Raw genomic sequence first — 24,543 nt, 5'->3', positions numbered from 1 at the left:
ATGGAGAACTGTTTCCTAGATGAGGAAGTGAAACTCCTCAAGAAGTTGGGCAACCTGCTGTACGACTTCCACAGACTGGCCAGTCTGGGTGAGTAGCTCTTTGAAAGGCTCACCCTCAAGCATGACTAGGAGCCTCTGGAGCCCAGAGGCCTTCAGGGGGCCCTCTGCATTTCTCTGGCATCCAGTCTTTTGCCTGATCCCCTCCCTCCAGCCAGGAGGCATTTTCCCCCAATTTTAGTGAGATATATTCACACACCACACAAACCATCCAAAGTATGCAATCACTGACTCACAGTATCATAATATAGTTGTGCATACATCCCCATGATCAATTTTAGAACATTTTACATTACTCTAGAACAGATATAAGAATAAAAAATAAAACCAAAATCCTCCCATACCCCTTATCTCCTCCTATTGTAGATCCCTAGTATTCATGTAGTAAGTTTATTACTGTTGATGAAATAATATTAAAATATTACTGTTAACTATAGTCCATAGTTTGCTATAGCTGTGTTTTCCCCACATACTCCTCTATGTTTTTTACATTTGAAGTACTTCATGCAAGAACTCATTTACATAAATGATTTTAAACTACCACATTCAATAGAATTCTCCTACAATATATTACTATTTCTTACAATCCCAAGAATGAGCTACCATCACCTCTATTCATTCTCAAACATTTAAGTTCAACCATGTTAACACTTTGGTACGTATTACATAACCACTCCCCCTACTCTAGCTACTTTGTATCTCTAGTTACCTTATATTCTACCTTTTTTCCCCATGCATGTCTTTATTTTATTTCTCATCTAACCATACTCTGTGTGCTGGTTTGAATGTATTATGTCCCCCAGAAAAAGCCATATTCTTTGATGCAATCTTGTGGGGCAGACAGAATAGTGGGGATTAAGTTGGAATGTTTGAATTAGGTTGTTTCCATGGAGATGTGCCCCACCCAGCTGTGGGTGGTGACTCTGGTGGGATACTCCCATGGAGGCATGGCCCCACCCATTCAGGGTGGGCCTTGATTAGTGGAGCCATATAAATGTGCTGACTCAGAGATGGAAGTGAGTGCAGCTGTGAGTGACGTTTTGAAGAAGAGCAAGCTTGCTAGAGAAGAATGTCCTGGGAGAAAGCCATTTTGAAACCAGAACTTTGGAGCAGATGCCAGCCACGTGCCTTCCCAGCTAACAGAGGTTTTCTGGACGCCATTTGCCATCCTCCAGTGAAGGTACTTGATTACTGATGTGCTACCTTGGACACTTTATGGCCTTAAGACTGTAACTGTATAGCCAAATAAACCCCCTTTTTATAAAAGCCAGTCCATCTCTGGTGTTTTGCATTCTGCAGCATTAGCAAACTAGAACAGATTTTGGTACCGAGAGAAGTGGGGTGCTTTTGCTGCTGAGTTTGCAAATACCAAACATGTTGGAATGGCTTTTTAAGTGGATAAGGGGAAGACTCTGGAAGAATTGTGAGGAGCTTGATAGAAAAGGCCAAAACTGCTTTAAAGAGACTGTTTGTGGAAATATGGACTCTAAAGATACTTCTGATGAGGCCTTGAACAGAAATGATGAATGTGTTGTAAACTGGAAGAAAGGTGATCCTTGTTTTAAAGTGGCAGAGAATTTGGCAAAATTGAGTCCTGGTGTCAGATGGAAGGAAGAATCTGGAAGCAACAACCTGGAATACTTAGCTGAGGAGATCTCCAGACTACATGTGGAGGATGTATCCTGGCTTCTCCTTGCAGCTTATAGTAAAATGCAAGCAGAGAGAGATAAACTTAGAACTGAACTCTTGGGTTCAAAGAAACCAGAAGCTGATGGCTTGGAAAATTATGAGCTTCCAGGGGGTGGAATCCCAGAAACTACAGCCCAACATGAGGATGTAACCAAACATGGAACCCAGCCACCATTTCAGTACAAGCCAAGATTGGAAAAGGAGTTAAGCAGAAAGGATTTGTGGAAAGTCCTATTGTCTGATGGCTTTGACCCCTGTGTGCTTCATGCAAAGCCAACAGAATTTTTGCGAGATCTTTATAGACGGAGCCATTGCCAGTCTGGACTGGAGGAGACAGACAAGGAACAAACTGAAGGAAAAATTTCTTCAAAGACAGAGCCATGGAGGTTGAGGTCTGGAGTCAAGAGGTCTCGGACTGGGAGAGTGGAGCGGCCCACATGCATGGCAAGGGTGAGTTTGCCCCAGAAGTCGAGGGTGGTCTTTCCTCCTCGATGCTCTGGAGGAGTTTTGCCACCCCAAGCACCAAAGAGGGTGGAGCATATTCCCAGGGAATTGGGGAGAGCCTGGCTGCCACCACACTGTTCTGAAGGGGTTGAGCGTGTGCCCCGGAGATGGAAGGGAATCCAGGAGCTGCCCCGATGTTTGAGGAGGGTGGGGCTGAGAAGGTGGTCTCCCCAATGTGTGGATATGTTGAACACTCACCCAAGCATTTGGAGAGGAAAGGGCTGCTGCAAAGGCCCTTAGGAAGGGTTAGACTCCCGCTCTCTCAAGCCCCAAGGATGCAACGTTGTTCTATAAATGACTCTCAGACTTTGAATTCTAATGGAGTTTGTCCTGCAGGTTTTAGGAACTGTTTTGGTCCTGTTAACCCTGTTTTCCTTACTCTTTCCCTTTATGGCAATGGGAATGTTTATCCTGTGAATGTCCCTCCTTTGTATATTGGAAGCATATAACTTGTTCTAAGTCCACAGATCCAAAGCTAAAGGAGAATTGTGCCTTAAGACCCACCATGCCTGTAATTGATTTTGATGGGATCTTGTACTTAATTTTTGTTACTGAAATGATTTAAGTTTTTGTGATATTGTGATGGGATGAATGTATTTTGTATTTGGAAAGAATATGTTTTTCTGGGGTCCAGGGGGTGGAATGTGCTGGTTTGAATGTATTATGTCCTCCAGAAAAAGCCGTATTCTTTGATGCAATCTTGTGGGGCAGACAGAATAGTGGGGATTAAGTTGGAATGTTTGAATTAGGTTGTTTGCATGGAGATGTGCCCCACCCAGCTGTGGGTGGTGACTCTGGTGGGATACTCCCATGGAGGCATGGCCCCACCCATTCAGGGTGGGCCTTGATTAGTGGAGCCATATAAATGTGCTGACTCAGAGATGGAAGTGAGTGCAGCTGTGAGTGACGTTTTGAAGAAGAGCAAGCTTGCTAGAGAAGAATGTCCTGGGAGAAAGCCATTTTGAAACCAGAACTTTGGAGCAGACGCCAGCCACGTGCCTTCGCAGCTAACAGAGGTTTTCCGGATGCCATTTGTCATCCTCCAGTGAAGGTACTTGATTACTGATGTGTTACCTTGGACACTTTATGGCCTTAAGACTGTAACTGTATAGCCAAATAAACCCCCTTTCTATAAAAGCCAGTCCATCTCTGGTGTTTTGCATTCTGCAGCATTAGCAAAGTAGAACACTCTGGATAAAGGGGGTATCAATCACAAGGTTTTTACAATCACATGGTCACAAGATAAAAGCTATATAGTTATACAATCATTATCAAAGATGAAGGCTACTGGGTTGCAGTTGAACAATTTCAGTTATTTCCTACTGGCTATTCTAGTACATTAGAAACTAAAAAAAAAAATCTTTTGTTTAGTAACGCTAAATCATTTGTTAAATCCTAACTTCTCTGTTACAACTCCTCCCTCTCATTTGATCAATCTCTCAATCTTCAGGGGTATTTGGGCCATGGCCATTCTAACTTCTTCATGCTGAAAAGGGGTATCAACATTATGGGGTAGAGGAATCCAACTGGTCACTGTATTTGGAGAGACTGGTACCCCTGGGTGTCAGGTCTTATCTGGCATAAGAATAACCTGGAGGTTTTAAGTTTCTGAAAAAATGAACTCTACAAATAAAATTTTATAGAGTCTTAGATAGAGCCCATAGTATTCTTTAGGGTTTTCAAGAATATTGTTGGTTGGGGCTTGGCATCCCATGGCTATTTGCTATATCTGGCTGAAGCTTGCATAAGAATAACCTCTGGAATCTCTGAGCCACTGAAAACTTATTTTGAAATCTCTTAGCCACTGAAACCTTATTTTGTTTCATTTCTTTTCCCCCTTTTGGTCAAGAAGACATTGTCAATTCCACTGTGCCAGGGCCAGGCTCATCCCTGGAAGTCATGTCCCACATTGCCAGAGAGACTTACATCCCTGGAAATTATGTCCCATGCAGAGTTTGACTTAGAGAGAGAGGTCACATTGGAGCAACAAAAGAGGTTCTCTGGGAGTGACTCTTCGGCCTAATTATAGGTAGGCTTAGTTTCACCAATACAGAAATAAGTTTCATAAAGAGAAGCTTCAAGATTGAGAGCTTGGATTATTAAATTGGGAGTCCATAATGCTTGAGAGAATATTAGAAATTTCCCAGGTGGGGAAGTTTAATAGCTCTATATATTTTCTCCAGTTCTTCAAAGGGACTTTGCAAATATTGTGTGTGTGTGTGTATGTGTGTATCCAAAATACTCTGGGATGTGTCAGGGTATTACATTAAACTACACAGAATAACAAGGTATCATTCCCTACTCTAGGCTCCATGTATTTAGAATGTTTAAATAACCTGATCTGACAGGTTAAGTTAGATTGTGTTCTACAGAAAATTTAAGTTTTGGACAAAATAAGGACCTCTTCCTTTAGTCTCACACAGAAGTTGAAGATTGAAAATACAGACAGTATCATCCTTTACCCTGTATTCTGCTTTTCCTCAGCCCTAACCAGATAAGTTTCATTTGTATCTCTAATTGAAGTCTGATCTCTTTTTTAGCTTCTTTAACAGTTGCTGTGTGGAGTAATGCTTTCAGAGCTGCAGCACTCTTACTCTGAGTCTTAGGTGTCACACAGGTGCACAAAATTCCAGGGAAATACTAAGTTATGAACGTAAAGCACAGCATCTCAGAATTTGGAAAAAATAATTAAAACTCAGGAATAAATGTGACTGCTACAAGAACTTATAACCTAGGCCCTAATTTTCTTAAAAGCATTTTCTAAATGAGACCATAGAATATTTCTCCGTTTGTTTCTGCCTTATTTCATTCATCTCATTGCATGCCTCACAACTTCATTCCTTTCTGTAGCTGCACCATATTCCATCATATGCATCAGGATGCATCTTTTTAACCAGTCATCTTTTACCATTTTATATATCAACTCCATCCATAATTGCTTTATCAAAAGCACAACATTTTAGCATGCTGGGAATGCTTTGACCTGAGTCACTCAATTAAAATCATTGTATCTTATATTTTCTTACCAACATAATTTTTTATGTCTATACTCACCATCTTCCTCCACCTGTGTTTTTTTCTATTACATTATTTCTATTCATTCTCAAAGTATTTAAGAGTGAATACATGAAATAACCACAGAACAATCTTAGGTAAAATGTACTATAAAGACCAAGTGCTTTAGAAGGGATTTGGAATTCTCTCAAAGGAAGGATGTTAGCATTTGGAAATCTTTCTGTGATAATTGTAGCTGAGCCATGTACTTTGCATTATAGCATTCTTTATCCACCTTGCATATGGATTATTGAACCAAGTTCAGAGTCACTCAAGGCTGCAGTGAGATCCAAGTGTTTCTATTTCCCATTTTTAAGTGGAAATCCAATTGAATTTTGTGACATTGTGGTGCGTCCAAATGAATTCTCCATTGTAGAATGATGACAAAAGGGTGCAGATGTTTAATTGCATTGACAGGATGAGATCTGGAGCATAAAAGCCAGGAGACAGTTTCACCACTCAAAAGCACAATATCCACTTATAATATAATAGCATTGATAACAGCTCTGCAAAGCAAGGGTACTTGGCTGAGGATGTTAAGGATTGCTGCTTCTGTCATGTTTTATCTCCTTTGTGTTGGATGCTAACTTTTGTGAAACTCTCAAAACACCACCCACTTCTTTTGCATGAGGGTCAACAGTTCCCAGAGGGAAATATTTAAATTCACTTTATATTTATTAAGCCACTTACAACGTATATATCCATGTGTTTGGCTATTTGCTCACCACTTTATGTCCTACTAAGTCATTTGCTGCCCTCAAGAACCTCAAGAAGTGTGTGTGTTTGTGATGGGAGATAAGGGTGCTGTATGCTCACAATTAACTGATAACACAAGGGAAAAAGGTTCTCCTTATTTTCTCTCTAGACTGAATCAGGCTTAATTGTCCTACAGCTTGTACCAGCTACCTGTTTCAAGAAAAACATGCATGTTTCCTCTTTGAAAATTAGCATGCAGGAGGCGGGGCAAGATGGCGGTATAGAGAGGAGTGGAAGCTAAGTAGTCCCCCTGGAACAACTACAAAAAACCAGAAACAACTAGTAAATAATCCAGAATAACTGCTGGGGGACAAATGAGACCATCCACTCATCATACACCAACCTGAATTGGGAGGAATGCCCAAGAACACAGCATAAAATCTGCAGATCCAAGTCGTGAGACCCCCTCCCCCATGGCCCGAGCTGCAAAGCCTCGTGGTGCCAGAGAGAAGCTCTCTACCAGCAAGCGAATATAGCTCAGCTGAGCTCCAACTGGGGTTTTAAGTAGCGAGTGTGAACTGCTCACTACAGGTATGCATCCCCAAAAAACAGAAAGAAGCTTTGGGTGACAACTGACCTTGGAGAGCTGGAGGGTCGCCTTGGACTGGGTCTGAAGGGGACTATCTGTTTCTTTTTCAGCTCAGTGGAGAAAGCCCCAGTCATTTTCAGTTTCCAGGGCTGTGACTCGGAGAAGGGTGGAGACAGCACAAGCAGAGAACGAGACCACTGAAATGCTAATGACCTCCACCTGGGGGGTCTGTCTTCTCTAGGAGGAAAGGGGTGGGGCCCTCTCCATTCAGAACCAGACCCCAGAGCCTGGGGGAACATAGACATACCTCCTCACACCAGTCAAGAATTATAGGCTCACAGGTATCACCTGCTGGGCAGAAAAGCACAGTGACCTGAGGCATCAAAGGGTGGAGCAATTTTTTAAGACACACCCACAGGGAAACCAGATACTGAATATTTCTTCCCTCTGGGACCTGAGCCTGTTCTGGTCTGGGAAAACCTGATTTGGATAACCAAGGAAACCATGCCTAGACAACAGAAAATTACAACCTACACTAAGAAAAACAAAGTTATGACCCAGTCAAAGGAACAAACGTACACTTCAACTGAGATACAGGAATTTAAACAACTAATGCTAAATCAATTCAAAAAGTTTAGAGAAGATATTGCAAAAGAGATAGAGGCTGTAAAGGAAACACTGTGCATATATACGGCAGAAATCAAAAGTTCAAAAAACAACTAGTAGAATCTATGGAAATGAAAGGCACAACACAAGAGATGAAAGACACAATGGAAACATACAACAGCAGATCTCAAGAGGCAGAAGAAAACACTCAGGAGCTGGAGAACAAAACACCTAAAAGCCTACACGCAAAGGAGCAGATGGAGAAAAGAATGAAAAAATATGAGCAACGTCTCTGGGAACTCAAGGATGAAACAAAGTACAAGAATGTATGTATCATTTGCATCCCAGAAGGAGAAGAGAAGGGAAAGGGGGCAGAAGCAATAATAGAGGAAATAATCAATGAAAATTTCCCATCTCTTATGAAAGACATAAAATTACAGATCCAAGAAGCGCAGCATACTCCAAACAGAAGAGATCTGAATAGGCCTACGCCAAGACACTTAATAATCAGATTATCAAATGTCAAAGACAAAGAGAGAACCCTGAAAGCAGCAAGAGAAAAGCGATCCATTACACACAAAGGAAGCTTCATAAGACTATGTGCGGATTTCTCAGCAGAAACCATGGAGGCAAGAAGGAAGTGGTGTGATATATTTAAGATACTGAAAGAGAAAAACCGCCAACCAGGAATCCTATATCCAGCAAAGCTGTCCTTCAGATATGAGGGAGAGCTCAAAATATTTTCCAACAAACAGATAATGAGAGACTTTGTGAACAAGACACCTGCCCTACAGGAAATACTAAAGGGAGCACTACAGGGTGATAGAAGACAGGAGTGCGTGGTTTGGAACACAATTTTGGGAGATGGTAGCACAACAATGTAAGTACACTGAACAAAGGTAACTATGAATATGATTGAGAGAGGAAGGTGGGGAGCATGTGAGACACCACAAGAAATGAGGAAAGATAAAGACTGGGACTGTGTAACTTGGTGAAATCTAGAGTATTCAACAATTGGGATAAAATGTACAAATATGTTCTTTTACAAGGGAGAACAAGGAAATGTCAACCTTGCAAGGTGTTAAAAATGGGGAGGCATTGGAGGAGGGATGCAATCAGCATAAACTAGAGACTGTAACTAATAGAATCATTGTATTATGCTTCCTTTAATGTAACAAAGGCGTTATATCAAGGTAAATGCAGATAAGAGGGGGGATAGGGGAGGCATGTTAGACACTTGACATTGGTGGTATTGTCTGATTCTTTATTCTACTTTTATTTAAGGTTATTTTTCCTTTTGCTGCTTCCTAGCTGTCATTTTTTTTCCTCTTTCTTTTGCCTCTCTACCTTCTTTGACTCTCCCTCCTGCCTTGTGAAAGAAATGCAGATGCCCTTATATAGATAGTGGTGAAGGTGGTGAACACATAAATGTATGACCATGCAGAGAACCATCGATTATTTACTTGGGATGGAATGTATGGCGAGTGAACAAAACCATATTTAAAAAAAAGGGGGTTGATGACAAAACCTCGAGGGCAATATACTGAGTGAAATAAGCCAGACACATAAGGACAATTATTGCAAGGTCTCACTGATGGGAACTAATTATAATATGTAAACTCATAGACATGAAATATAAGGTACCAAGATATAGGACGAGGCTTAAGAATGGGGAGTGGTTGCTTAGTATGAGCAGAATGTTCATTAGGACAAACTTAAATGTTTGGAAATGAACAGGGTTGTTGGTAGCAAGATGTGAGAATAACTAACAGCGCCGAATGGTGTGTGAATGAGGTGGAAAGGGGAAGCTCAGAGTCATATATGTCACCAGAAGGAAAGTTGGAGGTCAAAAGATGGGAATGTATAAAACTGAATCCTATGGTGGACAATGTCCATGATCAACTGTACAAGTACTATAAATAACTTCCATGAACCAGAACAAATGTATGACAATAGAATTAGAAGTTAATAATAGATGGGCATATAGGGAAGAAATGTATACCTATTGCAAACTATATACTATAGTTAGTAATAGTTCAACATTTTTTCATAAACAGTAACAAATGTACTATACCAATACTACGAGTCAACAATTGAGGGGGTTTGTTAGGGATAGGGGAGGATTAGAGTTTCCTTTTCTTTTTTTCTTTTTTCATCTTTCACTTTATTTCTTGTCTGGAGTAATGAAAAGTTTCTAAAAATTGAACAAAAATTAAGTGTGATGGATGCACAGCTGTATGAGGGCACCCAGGGGCAAGTGATTGTACACTTTGGATCTTTGAATAATTGTATGGTATCTCAATCTCAATAAAAATGAAAAAAACAAAAAAAAAAACATTACACCAAGTGAAAAAAAAAACAAAAAACCAAAAAAAAAAAAAAATTAGCATGCAAGTTTTGCCTCAAATTATGATAACATGTGAATACAATCCCATTGTTTTTAATGCTAAATAGCCAATGTGAAATGGATTTATTGTCTGAGATGGGGACAGAAGTGATTAATCCCTGGTAGTGAATGGACTTGGGTAGAAACTGGTGATTACCAGTTTCCTCTTGAGTGTGCTCCATCTGGGTTACTGCCTTCATGTCATTACTAATGCAAACAAATCAGTGGCTTATTAAATGCCAGGGTTTGTCTTCCAATCCTTTATCATGTCAAATCTTCCATAAGCTGTTTATTTCACATCTTCTTGAACTTATTTTTTGCACAATTCACTACCTTGTTCATTAATCTGGGTTGTTCCTTGAGTTTCTCCAGCAAAATTTCTATTTGGTTGTGATTATATACAGAGCATAGAATGCAGCTGGCATGACAAAATGATGAATCCTACAGGCACTGAAATAAGGTTTCATACATTTGGCCACAGACGGTGAATTAAATTTTCTTTCCTTCTTTTTATACAATAAAACCAAGAGAACAGACCCAACCTCTACAGAGTTTTTCAATAATTCTGCAATTTACCCAGCATTTGGATCATCCTGAAAAGCCTAATCACTGTCAAATTCATTCTATGCTCAGCAAATTCATGATTTGTGGCAATAAATATTGAAGCATATATGGTTATACACACAGAGCACAGCATCTCAGAATTTAGAAATAACATATAAATAACAGAATTTAGAAATAAATATATATTTATGGTTAAACTTTCAAATGACTTCTTGTGCCTAAAATTACTCATCAAGGGAAAGCTGTGTGATCCTGTTATATCACAGAGGTGATAAATTTACTTTACTATCACTGGGACAGAGCTGCTATTTTTCCTTTCTGTCCTCTCCTCCAACCTAATTCTTAATAAATTTCAAGATTTACTCAGTGTCTACCTATCTAGCTGTTTCTGATGATTTTAACTCCCATCAGAGGTGAAGTGATGTAAAGTCTTAGCCCTGAAGGCAGACAGAACTGGATTGAAACCTTGGCTTCATCTATTGCTGGCAGTGGAACTTGGGCAAGTTTCGTATGTCTTTCATCTCATCTTCCTCACTTGAGAAATGAGAATGCTCTCAGCACATTTATTATAAGGTTGTTTAGAGAATTACATGTAAAGAACATGGCAAATGTATAGTGCACTTTAAATATTCAACTTGAACTACCATCATCATCATCAATAGCAAAATTTTAAAATTCTGACTATATCATCTCTACCCCTCTCTGGACCTTTCTTGTATTATTTAATTCTCCATACATTTGTACTTTATCACTTTATTTTTTGTTTTTTATTAGAGAAGTGGTGGGTTTATATATAGAACAATCATGCATAAAATACAGGATTCCCTTATAACCCCCTACCACTCCAACTCCTTGCATTGGTGAGGAACATTTTTTACAATTGATGATAGGACATTTTTATAATTGTGCTATTAATTAATTTAAGTCCATGGTTTAACTTAGGGTTCTCTGTTTGTGTAGTATAGTTATATGGATTTACAAATTTTTCATTCTCTGATATATATATACATTATAACATTTCCCCTTTTAATTACATTGAGATATATATTTCAGTGCTGTTAACTGTGTTCACAATGTTGTTTTACCATCACCACTATCCATTACCTAAACATTTTCATCATTTCAAATAGGAACTCCATACATTTTAAGCCTTAACTTCCCATTCTCTATTCCTACAGCATACCCTGGTAACCTATATTCTAGATTCTGACTCTGAGTTTGCATAGTCTAATTGCTTCAAATTAGTAAGATCATACAATATTTGTCCTTTTGTGTCTAGTTCATTTCACTCAACATGATGTTCTCAAGGCTCATCCATGTTGTCTCATGCAACATGAGTTCATTACTTTATACAGCTGAATAATATTCCACCGCATGTATATACCACATTTTATTTATCCATTCCTTGGTTGATGGACACTAGGGTTGCTTCCATCTTTGGGCAATTGTGAATAATGCTGCTAAGAACATATGTATATCAATGTGACTATATCACTTCATGGCCCTGCTTTTAGTACTTTTGGGTATATACTTAGTAGTGGGGCTGCCAGGTCATATGGTAGTTACATACTTAGATTTCTGCAGAACTGCCAAACTCTCTTCCACAGCAGCTGAATCATTTTATATTCCCACAAGCAATGTATGAGTGTTCCTATTTCTCTGCATCCTCTCCAACAATATTATCTTCCAACTAGTTATTTTCTGTATTTTTTTTATCAGCACCAATCCAATGGATGTGAATTAGTATCTCATTGTGGTTTTGATTTATATTTTCCTGATGGGGAATCACACTGAGCATCTTTTCATGTGCTTTCTGGCCATTTGTGTATAATTTGTTGAGAGATGTCTGTTCAAGTCTTTTGCCCATTTTATAATTGCTTATCTTTTTATTTTAAATTGAAGGATTTCTTTATATTTTTTGGATATTAAACCTCTATCAGATATATGGTTTCCAAGCATTTTCTCCTGTTGTGTAAGTTGTCAGTTTGCTTTCATGATACAGTCCTTTGAGGCAGAAAAGGTTTTTTTTTTTTTTTTTAATTTTTTATTTTTTTTAGTTTTGAGGAAGTCCCATTTATCTATTCTTTTCTTTTGTTGCTTGTGTTTGGGTCTAAAGTCTAAGAGACCATTGCCTAACATAAGGTCCTGAAAGTGCTTCCCTATGTTTTCTTTTAAGAGTTTTAAGAGTTTGATAGTTCTACAACTTGTATTTAGATCTTTGATCAATTTTGAGTTGATTACTGCATATGGTGTGAGGTAGGGGTCCTTCTTCTTCTTCTTACCTCTCTCTCTCTCTCTCTCTCTCTCTCTCTCTCTTGCAAATGGAGATCCAGTTTTCCCAGCATGATATGTTGATGAGGCTTTTCTTTCCCAATTGAGTGGTCTTTGCCACTTTGTCAAAACTCAGTTGGCCATAATGTTGGGATTGATTTCTGAGCTCTCAATTAGAGTTCATTGGTCCATATGAATGAAATTTCCTTATGCCTCTACCATACTTTTTTGATTAGTGTGGCTTTGTACTAAGTTTAAAGACCAGGAAGTATGAGTCCAACTTCATTCATCTTTTTCAATATTTCTTTAGCTATTCAGGGCCCCTTACCCTTCCATATAAATTTGATTTCTTTTCCTGTGAAAAAGGTTGTTGGAATTTGTATTAGGATTGCATTGAATCTATAAATTACTTCAGGAAGGATTAAAATTTTAGTGAAAGGTAGTTTATCAATCCACGAACATGGAATGTTCTTCCATTTATATAGGTCCTCTTTGATTTCTTTTAGAAATTTTTTGTAGTTTTCTGTGTCCAAGTCCTTTACATACTTGGTTAGATATATACTTACATATTTGATTCTTTCAGTCACCATTGTGAATGGAATTCTTTTCATAATTTCTTCTTCAGATTGTTCATTGTCTATATTAGAAACATACTAATTTTGGGGTGTTGATCTTGTACCTCACTACTTTTCTGTATTCATTTATTAGCTCTAGGAGCTTTCTTTTGGATTTTTCAGGATTTTTTGTAATAGGTTCATATCATTTGCAAATAGGAAAAGTTTTACAACTTCCTTTCCAATTTTCATGGATTTTATTTCTTTTTCTTGCCTAATAGCTCTGGTAAGAATTTCTAGTACAGTGTTGAATAACAGTGGTGGCAGTGGGCATCCTTTTCTTGTTCCTGATCTTCGAGGGAAAATTTTCATACTTTCACCATTAAGTATGATGTCAGCTGTGGACTTTTCATAAATGTCCTTTATCATGTTTAAGAAGTTACCTTTTATTCCTAGTGTTCTAATTGTTTTTATCATGAAGGGGTGCTGGATTTTGTCAAATGCTATTGCTGCATCAATTGAGAGAATCATGTTATTTTTTTCCCTTCATTCTGTTAATGTGGTATATATTACATTCATTGATTTTCTTATGTTGAACCACCCTTGCATACCAGGGATAAATCCCACTTGAGCATGGTACATAATTCTTTTTACAGTGTCATTGTATTTGATGTGCTAGTATTTTGTTTATGATGATTGTATCTATAGTCATAAGAGATATTAGTCTATAGTTTGTTTTATTGTGGTATGTTTTATCTGGCATTGGCATAAGAGTGATGTTGGCCTTGTAGAATTTATTAGGGAGTGTTTCCTCTTCTTCTATTTTTTTGGAAGATTTTGAGCAGTATTGGAGCTAAGTCTTCTTTGAATGTTTGGTATAATTCCCATGTGAAGCCATCTGTCCCTGGGCTTTTGTTTCTTGGGAGGTTTTTTGATTTCCGATTCAATCTCTACTAGTAATTGGTTTGTGGAGATCTTCTATTTCTTTTTGAGTCAATGTAGGTAGTTTGTGCATTTCTAAGAATTTGTCCACTTCATTTAGGTTATATAATTTAATGGCATAGAGTTATTCATAGTATCCTCTTATAGTCCTTCTTATTTCAGAAGGGATGGTAGAAATGTCCCCTTTTTGATTTCTGATTTTCATTATTTGCATCCTATTTCTTTTTTTCATTGTTGGCCTAAAGGTTTGTCAATTTTATTGATCTTTTCAAATAACCAACTTTTGGTTTTATTGATGCTCTCTGTTCTTGGCTTTGTTGTTGTTATTTGTTTGTTTGTTTGTTTTTGATTTCATTTATCTCCACTCTAATCTTTGTTAGTTCCTTCCTTCTGCTCATGTTGGGTTTAATTTGCTCTTCTTTTTCTATTTCTTCCAGTTTTGAGGTTAGGTCTCATTTTTTTTTAACAGGAGCATTTTTTAATATAATTATTTAGAGCTATAAATTTCACTCTCAGCACTGCCTTCACTGCATCCCTTAAGTTTTGGTGTGTTATTTTATTTTCATTCATCTCAAGATATTTTCTAATTTCACTTCTGATTTCCTCTTTAACAAATTGGTAGTTTAGAGCATGTTGTTGGGCCAACTGGGACTCCAGAGTCCAGTGGCAGCAAGAGGTTTGTAGGTAGATGTCTGACCCCATGACCTTGCCTCTTTCCCCCTCCCTTTTCACCCTGAGGCCATGATACCACTGGGAGGAGTTCAGCCACATAGCCAACAAGCTTAGCCTTGCAGAGCCTGTGAAGGCACAAGTGATTCTCAAATATAGGCATTCTGATGGGAGTCTGTGTATTAAAATAACAGATGATTTAGTTTGGTGTATAGAACAGAACAAACTCAAGATGTAAAGAAGATTGAGAAATTCCAGTCAATTAATGTGACTTATGGTAGCCAAGGAATCCTGTAGTGTTGCCATGGAAACCAACCGAATGGTTTGAAATGAAGACTATGTGTAAATAAATATCTTTTGAATTTGAGGAAGTGTTGGGACAGAAAATACTTTTTGTAACTGTTCTGATTTGCTAATGTTGCCATTAGGCAAAATACCAGAAATGGATTGGCTTTTATAAATGGGATTTATTAGGTTAAAAAGTTGCAGTTCTAAGGCCATAATAGTGTGAGGTGAGGTCCACATCTTCACAGAAACAACCCAAAGTCCTAACCCACAGTTGGGTGAGTCACATCCCCATAGAAACACTCAATCAAAAGGTTCCACCCTAATCAAAAGACTAATTTGTCTGTCCCAACAACATTGCATTAAAGAACATGGTATTTCTGGGGGACATAATAGATTCAAACTGGCACAGTTTTATATCTCTAAGTGAGATATAAAAAACCAAGAGATCATTTTTTGTACTTTGGTTTTTAATGTTTACTTTAGACAGTGATGAATGTAAATGCTTTCAATTAGAAAGCTTCTATTTTTTGAAGTTAAACATGAAATGCATCTATCTGAGAAAATTTTTGCAGATTATTGAATGTTAGGCAAAATATTTAATTATTTTTTTGGTAAGTTTTTGTCAGTAAATTGAAAAGATATCAAGAGGAGCCAATCTTCCCTTAATTTATTGCATCTTTCTTTAAAAGAAAAATAAATCTAGCCATTTTACAGGATCAATAATTCTTTTGGAGCATAAAAATTGTGCTGTTGATGACCAGTAAATATATAATATGGTACATGGAATTACCATGCATAGTAATAGTAAGTCTAGTAGTGTAGTCTCAATTATATCTAAAGGCAATGATGAATTATAAGTATTCCTTTAGCTTAAACTTTCCAGATTTAAACTATATTTTGAATGTAAGTTATTTATAGTATCCTTAGCTCATTGAGCTATAATTTATTTGAATCCAGTTTTCAGTGATCAAAAATAACTGCAATTACTTTGAATGCATGAATTGAATGACTGAAATGACTGAACCAGTGGCTGCAATCACCATATTACAGAAATATTTACTATATATACTTTCTAAAATTTCTCAGAAGGGCTAAGGATTATTTGAACTGTTAAATTTTTGCATACCTCTGTTACACCCATGCCCATTTTCTCTTTACTCAACCAAGGTGTTAGGCAAGACTGTCAAAACTGTTGGTTTTCCAGTGAATCAGAAAAATGACACTAATTGACATTAATCTTGGAATTTGTTACCGGAGTTTTACCACCTAAGTGTAATTTTCACATGTTAATTCCTCAAGAGTAAAATGAAGGCACTATACATCAAAATAATTTTTGTTAGAAATTTTTCATATTGAGCAACATTTTAGCATGGAAAGTTATATTGGCAATTATGAATTCTGGAATATTTCAAAGAGGTCAGCAAATAAAAACATATGAATATTTTAAAAAGAGTATGTTGTTTAATTTCCACATGCTTATGAATTTTCTATGTCTCCCTCTATTATTGATTATTAGCTTCATTCCACTGTGGTCAGAGAAAATGAATTGTATGTTTTTGATATTTTTGAATTTATTGAGATTTATTTTGGGACACAACATATGGTCTATCCTGGAGAATGATCCATGTGCACTTAAGAATGTGTGGTTTATTTTGCTGGGTGTAGTGTTCTATATATATATCTGTTAGTTGGTTTACAGTATCATTCTTACTTAATGATCTTCTGACTAGATATTCTGTCCGTTATTGAGGGTGGTATATTAATGTCTCCTATTCTCAATGTAGAACTGCCAGTATTTGCCTCATATATTTTTGGGCTTTGCTGTTAGGTGCATATATATTTCTAATTGTTATGTCTTCCTACTGAATTGTCCCCTTCATCAATATATAATGACCATTTTTGTCCCTCATAACTGTTTTTGTCTTAAAGCCTATTTTATCCAATATTGTCATAGCCACTCCAGCTCTCTGTAGGTTACTATTTGCAATATATATATATATATATATATATATATATATATATATATATATTTCCCTCCTTTCACTCTCAACCTACTTGTATCTTTGAATTTAAGGTGTGTCTCTTGCAAACAGCTTATAGCTGGGTCATGCATTTTTCATCCATTCTGCCTACTTCCACCTTTTAACTGGAGAGTTTAATCTATTTACATTTAAAGTCACTACTGATGATACAGAACTTTCTTCTGCTTTCTTCTTCCATTCTGTCATTTAGCCTTTGAACACCTTAAAACATTTTGTCCCTCTTTCTGTTTAATGCCTACTTTTATATTTATTTGATTTTTTGCATTGTACCATATTGAATGCCTTCTCATTTCTGTCTGGATATATTTTCCATCTATTTATTTGTGGTTACCATAGGGATAAGATTTAGCAATGTAAATATATAACAAACATGTTTAGTTTTACATCAACTTAACTTCAAAAACATGCGTATACACTTTTCCTATATCCCTCTTTCCCCCCACCATTTTTTGTACTTGTAACCACTTATATCTTTGTATACTGTACATCCAAAAACACAGATTTATCATTACTTTTTGTGCATTTGAATTTTAGTATCTGTAAAAAGAATTGGATTTACATACCAAAAAGTACACTACAATAATACTGACATTTATAATTACACAAATGGTTATCTTTACCACAGCTCTTTTTTTTTAATTCCACTTTGAACCAGTCTAGTTTCCCTTTCTTTCAGTCTTAAGAACTCCCTTTAACACTGTTTTTAGGACAGGTCTATTGGTGATGAATTCCCACAGGTTCTGTTTATCTGAGAATGTTTATTCTTTCCCTCATTTTTGAAAGAAAGTCGTGCTGGATATAAAATTCTTGGCTGGCAGTTGTTTTCTTTCAGAACTTTTATTATTTTTCCCTCTGTTATTTATTATTTCAACCCATTGCCTTCTTGCCTCTATTGGCTTCTGATGATAAATTGACCACCAATCTAATTAGGACTCCCACATATGTAACACAGGGCTTTTCTCTTGAGGCTTTCAGAACTCTCTCCTTGTCCTTTGCATTCAATAGTGTGATAATACATGATGGGGTTCATTTTTCATCATGTTTATCCTGTTTGGTGTTCTCTGGGTTTCTAGTACATACATATTCACATGTTTTGCTAAGTTTGGGAAGTTTTCTTCATTATTTCTTTGAATATCCTTTCTGTCCCTTTCTTTCCTTCTTCTCTCATAAAGAGAAGACTCCCATAATGCATATACATTGGTGCTTTTGATGATGTCCCAGAGGTGTCTTTGGCTATTTTCACTCTTAATATCTCTTTTTTTTTTAATTTGTGGTTCTCAGCTTGTCTCATTTCAAGTGTATTGTCTTCAAGTTAACCAATTCTTTCTTCTGCTAGCCCCAATCTGTGCTTAAAACCTTCCTGAGTATTTTTCATTTCAGTTATTATGGTCTCTGATTGCACTAGTTGTTGTTGGTTCTTGTTTAAAATTTCTATGTCTTTACTAAGACTCATATTGCTTGTTCATTGTTTTCCTAAATATACATTAGTTCTCTCTTGGTATTTTCCTTCATCTCCTTGAGCATTTTTAAGATCATTTTAAAAGAATTTGCTTGATATGTCCACATTCTTTTCTCCTTAATTGGTGTTTTCTGGATTTTTATCCTCTTCCTTTCGGTGGGCCAGGATTTCCTATTTATTTCCATGTCTGTACACTTTTCTTGCACACTGTACATTTTAATATCTTAAAATGGTAATGTGATTCATTCCCTGAGATGTCTGCTTCTGAGTGTTGTAACCAATGAGTGATAAAACAGAGGTTTCCTTGAGCTTCCAGCATTCTTATCAGTAAGATCTGCCCAAGGCAAAGCAGTGTGAAGGGATTTCTATGTCTTTCTGGGCCTCTGTCTTGACCTAGGTTTTTGCTTGTTAGTTTTTTTGGAGCTCCCCTATTAACCAGATTTTGGTTTCCCCTTTGTTTTCCAGGAGACAGACTGTTCTCTCCTGGATGTTTGAAGTTGGCAGGCCTTTCCTCTTAGTCTGTCCATGTGGTAGTTAGGTTCATGTGCCAACTAGGCCAAGTGATGGTACCCAGGTGTCTGGTCAAGCAAGCACTGTCATAACCATTATTGCAAGGACATTTGTGGCTGGTTAATAAACCAGCAGGCTGGTTTATTAAATCATCAGTCAATTGGCTGCAGTTGTGACTGATTACATCAACAAAGGGTATGTCTTCCACAATGATAGAATGTAATCAACTGGATTTCATCCACTCAGTTGAAGACTTTCAAGGGAGGCAGATAGAGGACCTTCACTTCTTCTTCAGCTAACCAGTGGAGCATTTCTTGAGGAGTTCATCCAAGTTGCCAGTTTGTTTCCTGAGGAGTTCATCAAACACTTTCATCAAAGTTACCGGTTCACTGCCTGGGGAGTTCAGCAAATATCTTCATCAGAGTTGCCAGTTTGCTGCTTGCCCTATGGAATTTGGACTCATGCATACCCCCAGTTATGTGAGACACTTTTATAAAATCTTATATGTATAGATATCTCTTGTTGACTCTGTTTCCCTAGAGAACCCTAACAATAGAGCTTGGTATGGGGAGTAGTCCTTGAGAAACAGAGCATTAAAATGGGCTTTTACAATTGGTTTTCTACTCTGATTAGATTCAAAGGCACTAAAGACTCCATTTCCAATAATCAAGATGGCACCAACAGTCCATGGCATGAATTGGCAATGGAGATACACAAAATATCACCATTTGATTCTCCTACTCATACTCTTGTATAAAATAAGACTCTGGGTGACAATGTTTTTGACATCTTAACAGAGTTCTGCAGAGTTAAGATGTATAATGATGTTGGCTGGTTGCTCTTAGATACACCGGATAAAGTTATAAGAGAAATGGATGAGCTAAATGTTTCAAATTTGAAACTTAAGTGCTGTATGATAGATGTAAATGTTTCCATGTGTGCCCTGAAAGAAAATCTTAATTCCTATGGCCAGAGACTTGAGATTTCTGAAAACCAGACCCAGAGTCTCATTGTGTGAGTGGCAGATTTACAACATAAACTAAAATCTCAACCTCACAGAGTGTCAGCTATTAAAGTAAAGGAATTGATTGGAAAGGAATGGGATCTTGAAACTTGGGTTGGGTACATATGGATTGATAATAATGGCAGTGAGGACATTGGAACCCTGGATTCTGCTGAGTCTTTGTTAGATATACCTGCAGTGGTTTGTCCTGAGGAAAGAGCTCACCCACCTCCAGTCTGCCCAGAGGAAACAGCTTCCCAACCCCCAGTCTGTCCTGAGGAGCCTACCATCCAACCTCCACCTAAAGAGATTAACCCTTCAATGCCTGCTAAACCTATAGTAACCTCCCCTGAGGAAGGAGTCTCTCTCTGGAGAGATTAACCCTGTTTCAGGAGATGAACTGCAGCAGAATGTCCTGAGGTAAATGGCTTGAGAGATACTTCCAATTCTTTTCATGACCCATCCCTAACACTAGTCTTTGCTTCAAGGCCTATAACTAGACTAACAACAGGCCCTGACGGGTGAGGTACAAAGTGTGACCCGTGAGGAAGTACACTACACTCCAAAAGAACTGTATGAGTTTTCCAACTTATACAGATAGAAATCAGGGGAATATGTGTGGGAATGGATATTAAGGGTTTGGAATAAAGGTGGAAGGAAAAGAAAGTTGGATCAGGCTGAATTTACTGATATGGGCCCACTAAGAAGAGATTCTGCATTCAATATTGTAGCTCAAGTGGTTAGAAAGGGTGTTAACAGTATGTTTGGGCGATTGGCTGAAACATGGATCAAAAGATGGCCAGCAGATGGAAGGGACTCATCAGTTGTGGCAGCGGTTTCTGCGCTGATTTTTAGTGTTCATTTGCTGCCTGAGGGTTGGATTACACGGCTGTAGCATGGTCGAGGTAAAGAGACACTAAAATGGACAGGGGAGGTGCAGAAACATTCTGTGAACACACTTGTAGCAGATAAAGGGAAAACTGTACCTTTGGATGAAGAAGGATACAAATGAAAAATGTCAATCAAGCTTCATAATGAATATGGTCCTGTGTTGCATATGCCTACTTCAAAAGAAAATTTTAAAGAGATGAGCCCTCCAAGTGCAGCAGATTCGTATGGTCATAAACAATATCCTGCCAATCAGGGACAAGAAGTTGAATATTTGGTGACAGGTACACATCCATATCCACCAGGGCCTTGGGTCGCTTTGACAGCCAATACTAAAATCCAAAGAATGCCGAGTGAATCTGCTGCACAGTCCTTAGCTGTGGCATTACTTTCTTCTCAGGCTAGGGATGACGCAAATCATACTGCACCTGGTGGAACTGAATATAGACATCCTGGGGCTTCTGATTATTCACAGCCTGCAGTGATGACTTCAGTTATTATGGAGGCTGGTAATACCAAGAACTCTGCACTGATGGCCAAAAAGCTCCCACAATGCCAAAACCCCAGTGGCATCCACCTTGGAAACTCTACCAGGTTATTAGCAGGCATAAAGGCTGGGTTCATTGTATTGCTGTGGAACCTGGAAATCAGTGGTTTGTTACTGGATCTGCTGACAGAACAATAAAGATCTGGGTCCTTGCTAGTGCCATATTAAAACTGTCATTGACTAGGCATATTAGTATCATGCGTGGTGTGATAGCACAAGGAGCCCATTCCTGTTCTCTTGTGGAGAAGACCAACAAGTAAAATGCTGGGATCTTGAATATAATAAGGTTATAAGGCACTATCATGGATATCTAAGTGCAGTGTATGGTTTGGATTTGCACCCAGCAATTGATGTGCTGGTAACCTGTAGCAGAGATTCAACTGCACGTTTTTGGGATGTGAGAACTAAAGCCAGTGTACACACATTATCTGGACATACAAATGCAGCTGTTACAGTGAGGTGTCAAACTGCAGAACCACAAATTATTGCTGGAAGCCATGACACTACAATATAATTATGGTGGCTGGAAAAACAAGAGTCACATTAACAAATCACAAAAAAATCAGTCAAGGCTGTGGTTTCACATCCAAGACATTACACATTTGCATCTGTTTCTCTGGATAACATAAAACAGTGGAAATTCCCTGATGGAAATTTTATTCAAAATCTTTCTGGTCATAATGCTATTATTAATACATTGATGGTGAATTCTGATGGAGTGCTAGTATCTGGAGCTGACAATGGCACTATGCATCTTTGGGACTGGAGGACTGGCTATAATTTCCAGAGAGTTCATGCAGCTGTGCAACCTGGGTCTTTAGACAGTGAATCAGGAATATTTGCTTGTGCTTTTGATCAGTTGGAAAGCTGGTTACTAACAGCTGAAGCTAATAAAACTATTAAAGGGTACAGAGAGGATGATACAGCTACAGAAGAAACTCATCCAGTCAGTTGGAAACCAGAAATTATTAAGAGAAAGAGATTTTAATGTGGCATTGTCTTCATGATGGTTCTTTTTTTTTTTTTTTTATGCTTGGCTTTGATAAGGATATTCATTCACTTTGTACTCTGGCTAAGAATATAAAGCAGAAATTCACTTGCTTGAATCATTGCTGTTTCATTATATTTTATAAAAAACTGTCCCCCATACCCCCCCCCCAAAAAAAAACACATGGCCAGCATTACCTGAGGTCAAAATGCTATAACTGCCCTGGTATAATGTAGAGGAGGGTATTCAAAGGCTTAGAGCAATTGGAATGTTAGAGTGGATTTATCATGCAAGACCTGCTCACACACCCCTGGAATGTCCAGAGGATGCACCTTTTACCAGGACGGTAAGGAAGAAATTTGTGAGACTGGCTCCATCATCCCTGAAGAGCTCTGTAGTTGCCCTTCTCTGTAGGTCATATATTACTGTGGGAACTGCTGTCACTGAGCTGGGATCCTTAAACACAATGAGGATAATTGGATCCTGAGTCAGTAGCAGCCACATGGCTGCAGTTAATCATCAAAGACAAAGTGGGCATGGCTACCATAATGGAAAACAGGCTCAAGGCAGCTGTGAAAATAATCTCACTCACAGAGTCTTATGGCATTGGCTAGTAGAACATAGGGTATCTAGTGGTAAAATAGATGGGCAGTCTACTAAATTCTTGTTTGAGCTGTATAAGCAAAAGAATTCTAGGTCAAGTGAACAAAAGTCTACCTTGAATTACAAAACAGAGTCATGGCCCCTTAATCAATTCCAAAACTTGAGACAGTCTACAGATCCAGAGCCCCTTAAATGAGGGGAAGGCCACGTACCCCTGGGGAAGGACCCTGTTACACTGCCAAAAATGTACACTTTTAATCTTCCTCCCAGCCTTTCCTAAGGGGTCCTATGGCCTTTTACCAGGGTAACTGTGCATTGGGTAAAAGGAAATGATCAGATATTCTGGGAATTATTAAACACTGGTTCAGAAGGGACATCAATTCCACGAGACCAAAAAAGTCACTTTGGTCCAGCAGTCAGGGTTGGAGCTTAGGGAGGTCAGGTGATCAATGGAGTTTTAGCTCAGGTTCATCTCACAGTGGGTCCAGTGGGTCCCCAAACCCATTCTGTGATTATTTCCCCAGTTCTGGAATGCATAATTGGAATAGTCATACTCAGCAACTGCAGAATCCTCACATTGGTTCCCTGACTCTTGGAGTGAGGGCTATTACAGTGGGAAAAGCCAAGTGGAAGCCACTAGAACTGCCCCTGCCTAGCAAAACAGTGAACCAGATGCAATACTGGATTCCTGGAGGGATTGCAGAGATAAATGTCACTTTTAAGGACTTGAAGGATGCAGGAGTGGTGATTCCCACCACATCCCCATTCAACTCTCCTATTTGGCCTGTGCAGAAAACAGATGGGTCTTGGAGGATGACAGTGGATTATCATAAGCTTAACCAGGTGGTGACTCCAATTGCAGCTGCTTTTCCAGATATGGTATCATTGCTTGAGCAAATCAACATATCCCCTGGTACCTGGTATGCAGCTATTGAGCTGGCAAATGCCTTTTTCTCAATAGCTGTTAGTAAGGACCACCATAAGTAGTTTGCATTCAGTTGGCAAGGCCAGCAGTATATATTCACTGTGCTACCTCAGGGGTATATCAACTCTCCAGCCCTATGTCATAACATTGCAGGGATCTTGGTCATTTCTCCCTCCCACAAGACATCACACTGGTCCATTATATTGATGATAGCATGTTGACTGGACCTAGTGAGCAAGAAGTAGCAACTACTCTAGATTTGTTGCTAAGGAATTTGTGTGACAGAAGATGGGAGTTAAATCCAACAAAAATACAGAGACCTTCCACCTCAGTAAAATTTCTAGGTGTCCAGTGGTGTGGGGCATGTTGAGATATCCCTCATATGGTAAAGAATAAGCTGTGGCATCTGCCCCCTTCTACAACCAAAAAAAGGCACAATGCTTAGTTGGCCTCTTTGGATTTGGGAGACAATGTATTCCTCATTTGGGTGTGCTACTCCAGCCCATTTACTGAGTTACCAGAAAAGCTTCTAGATTTGAGTGGGGACCAGAACAAGATGAGGCTCTGAGACAGGTCCAGGCTGCTGTGCAAGCTTCTTTGCCACTTGGACCATATGACCCAGCTGATTCAATGGTGCTGGAAGTGTCAGTGGTAAATACAGATGCTGTTTGGAGCCTTTGGCCAGCTCCTATAGGAGAATCACAATGCA

At 38.4% G+C, this 24,543-nt stretch overlaps 1 pseudogene; it reads left to right on the top strand.

The window, feature by feature from the left end:
- On the top strand, positions 1 to 22,306 carry LOC119536935 (annotated as a pseudogene).
- The last annotated feature ends 2,237 nt before the right edge of the window (positions 22,307 to 24,543 follow it).

This window comes from Choloepus didactylus, chromosome 6 (genome assembly GCF_015220235.1).
Source record: "Choloepus didactylus isolate mChoDid1 chromosome 6, mChoDid1.pri, whole genome shotgun sequence".
In the NCBI taxonomy this organism is placed as follows: Eukaryota; Metazoa; Chordata; class Mammalia; order Pilosa; family Megalonychidae; genus Choloepus; species Choloepus didactylus.
Note: the sequence above shows the minus strand (reverse complement) of the source record. Positions and strands in the feature narration are given on the sequence as shown.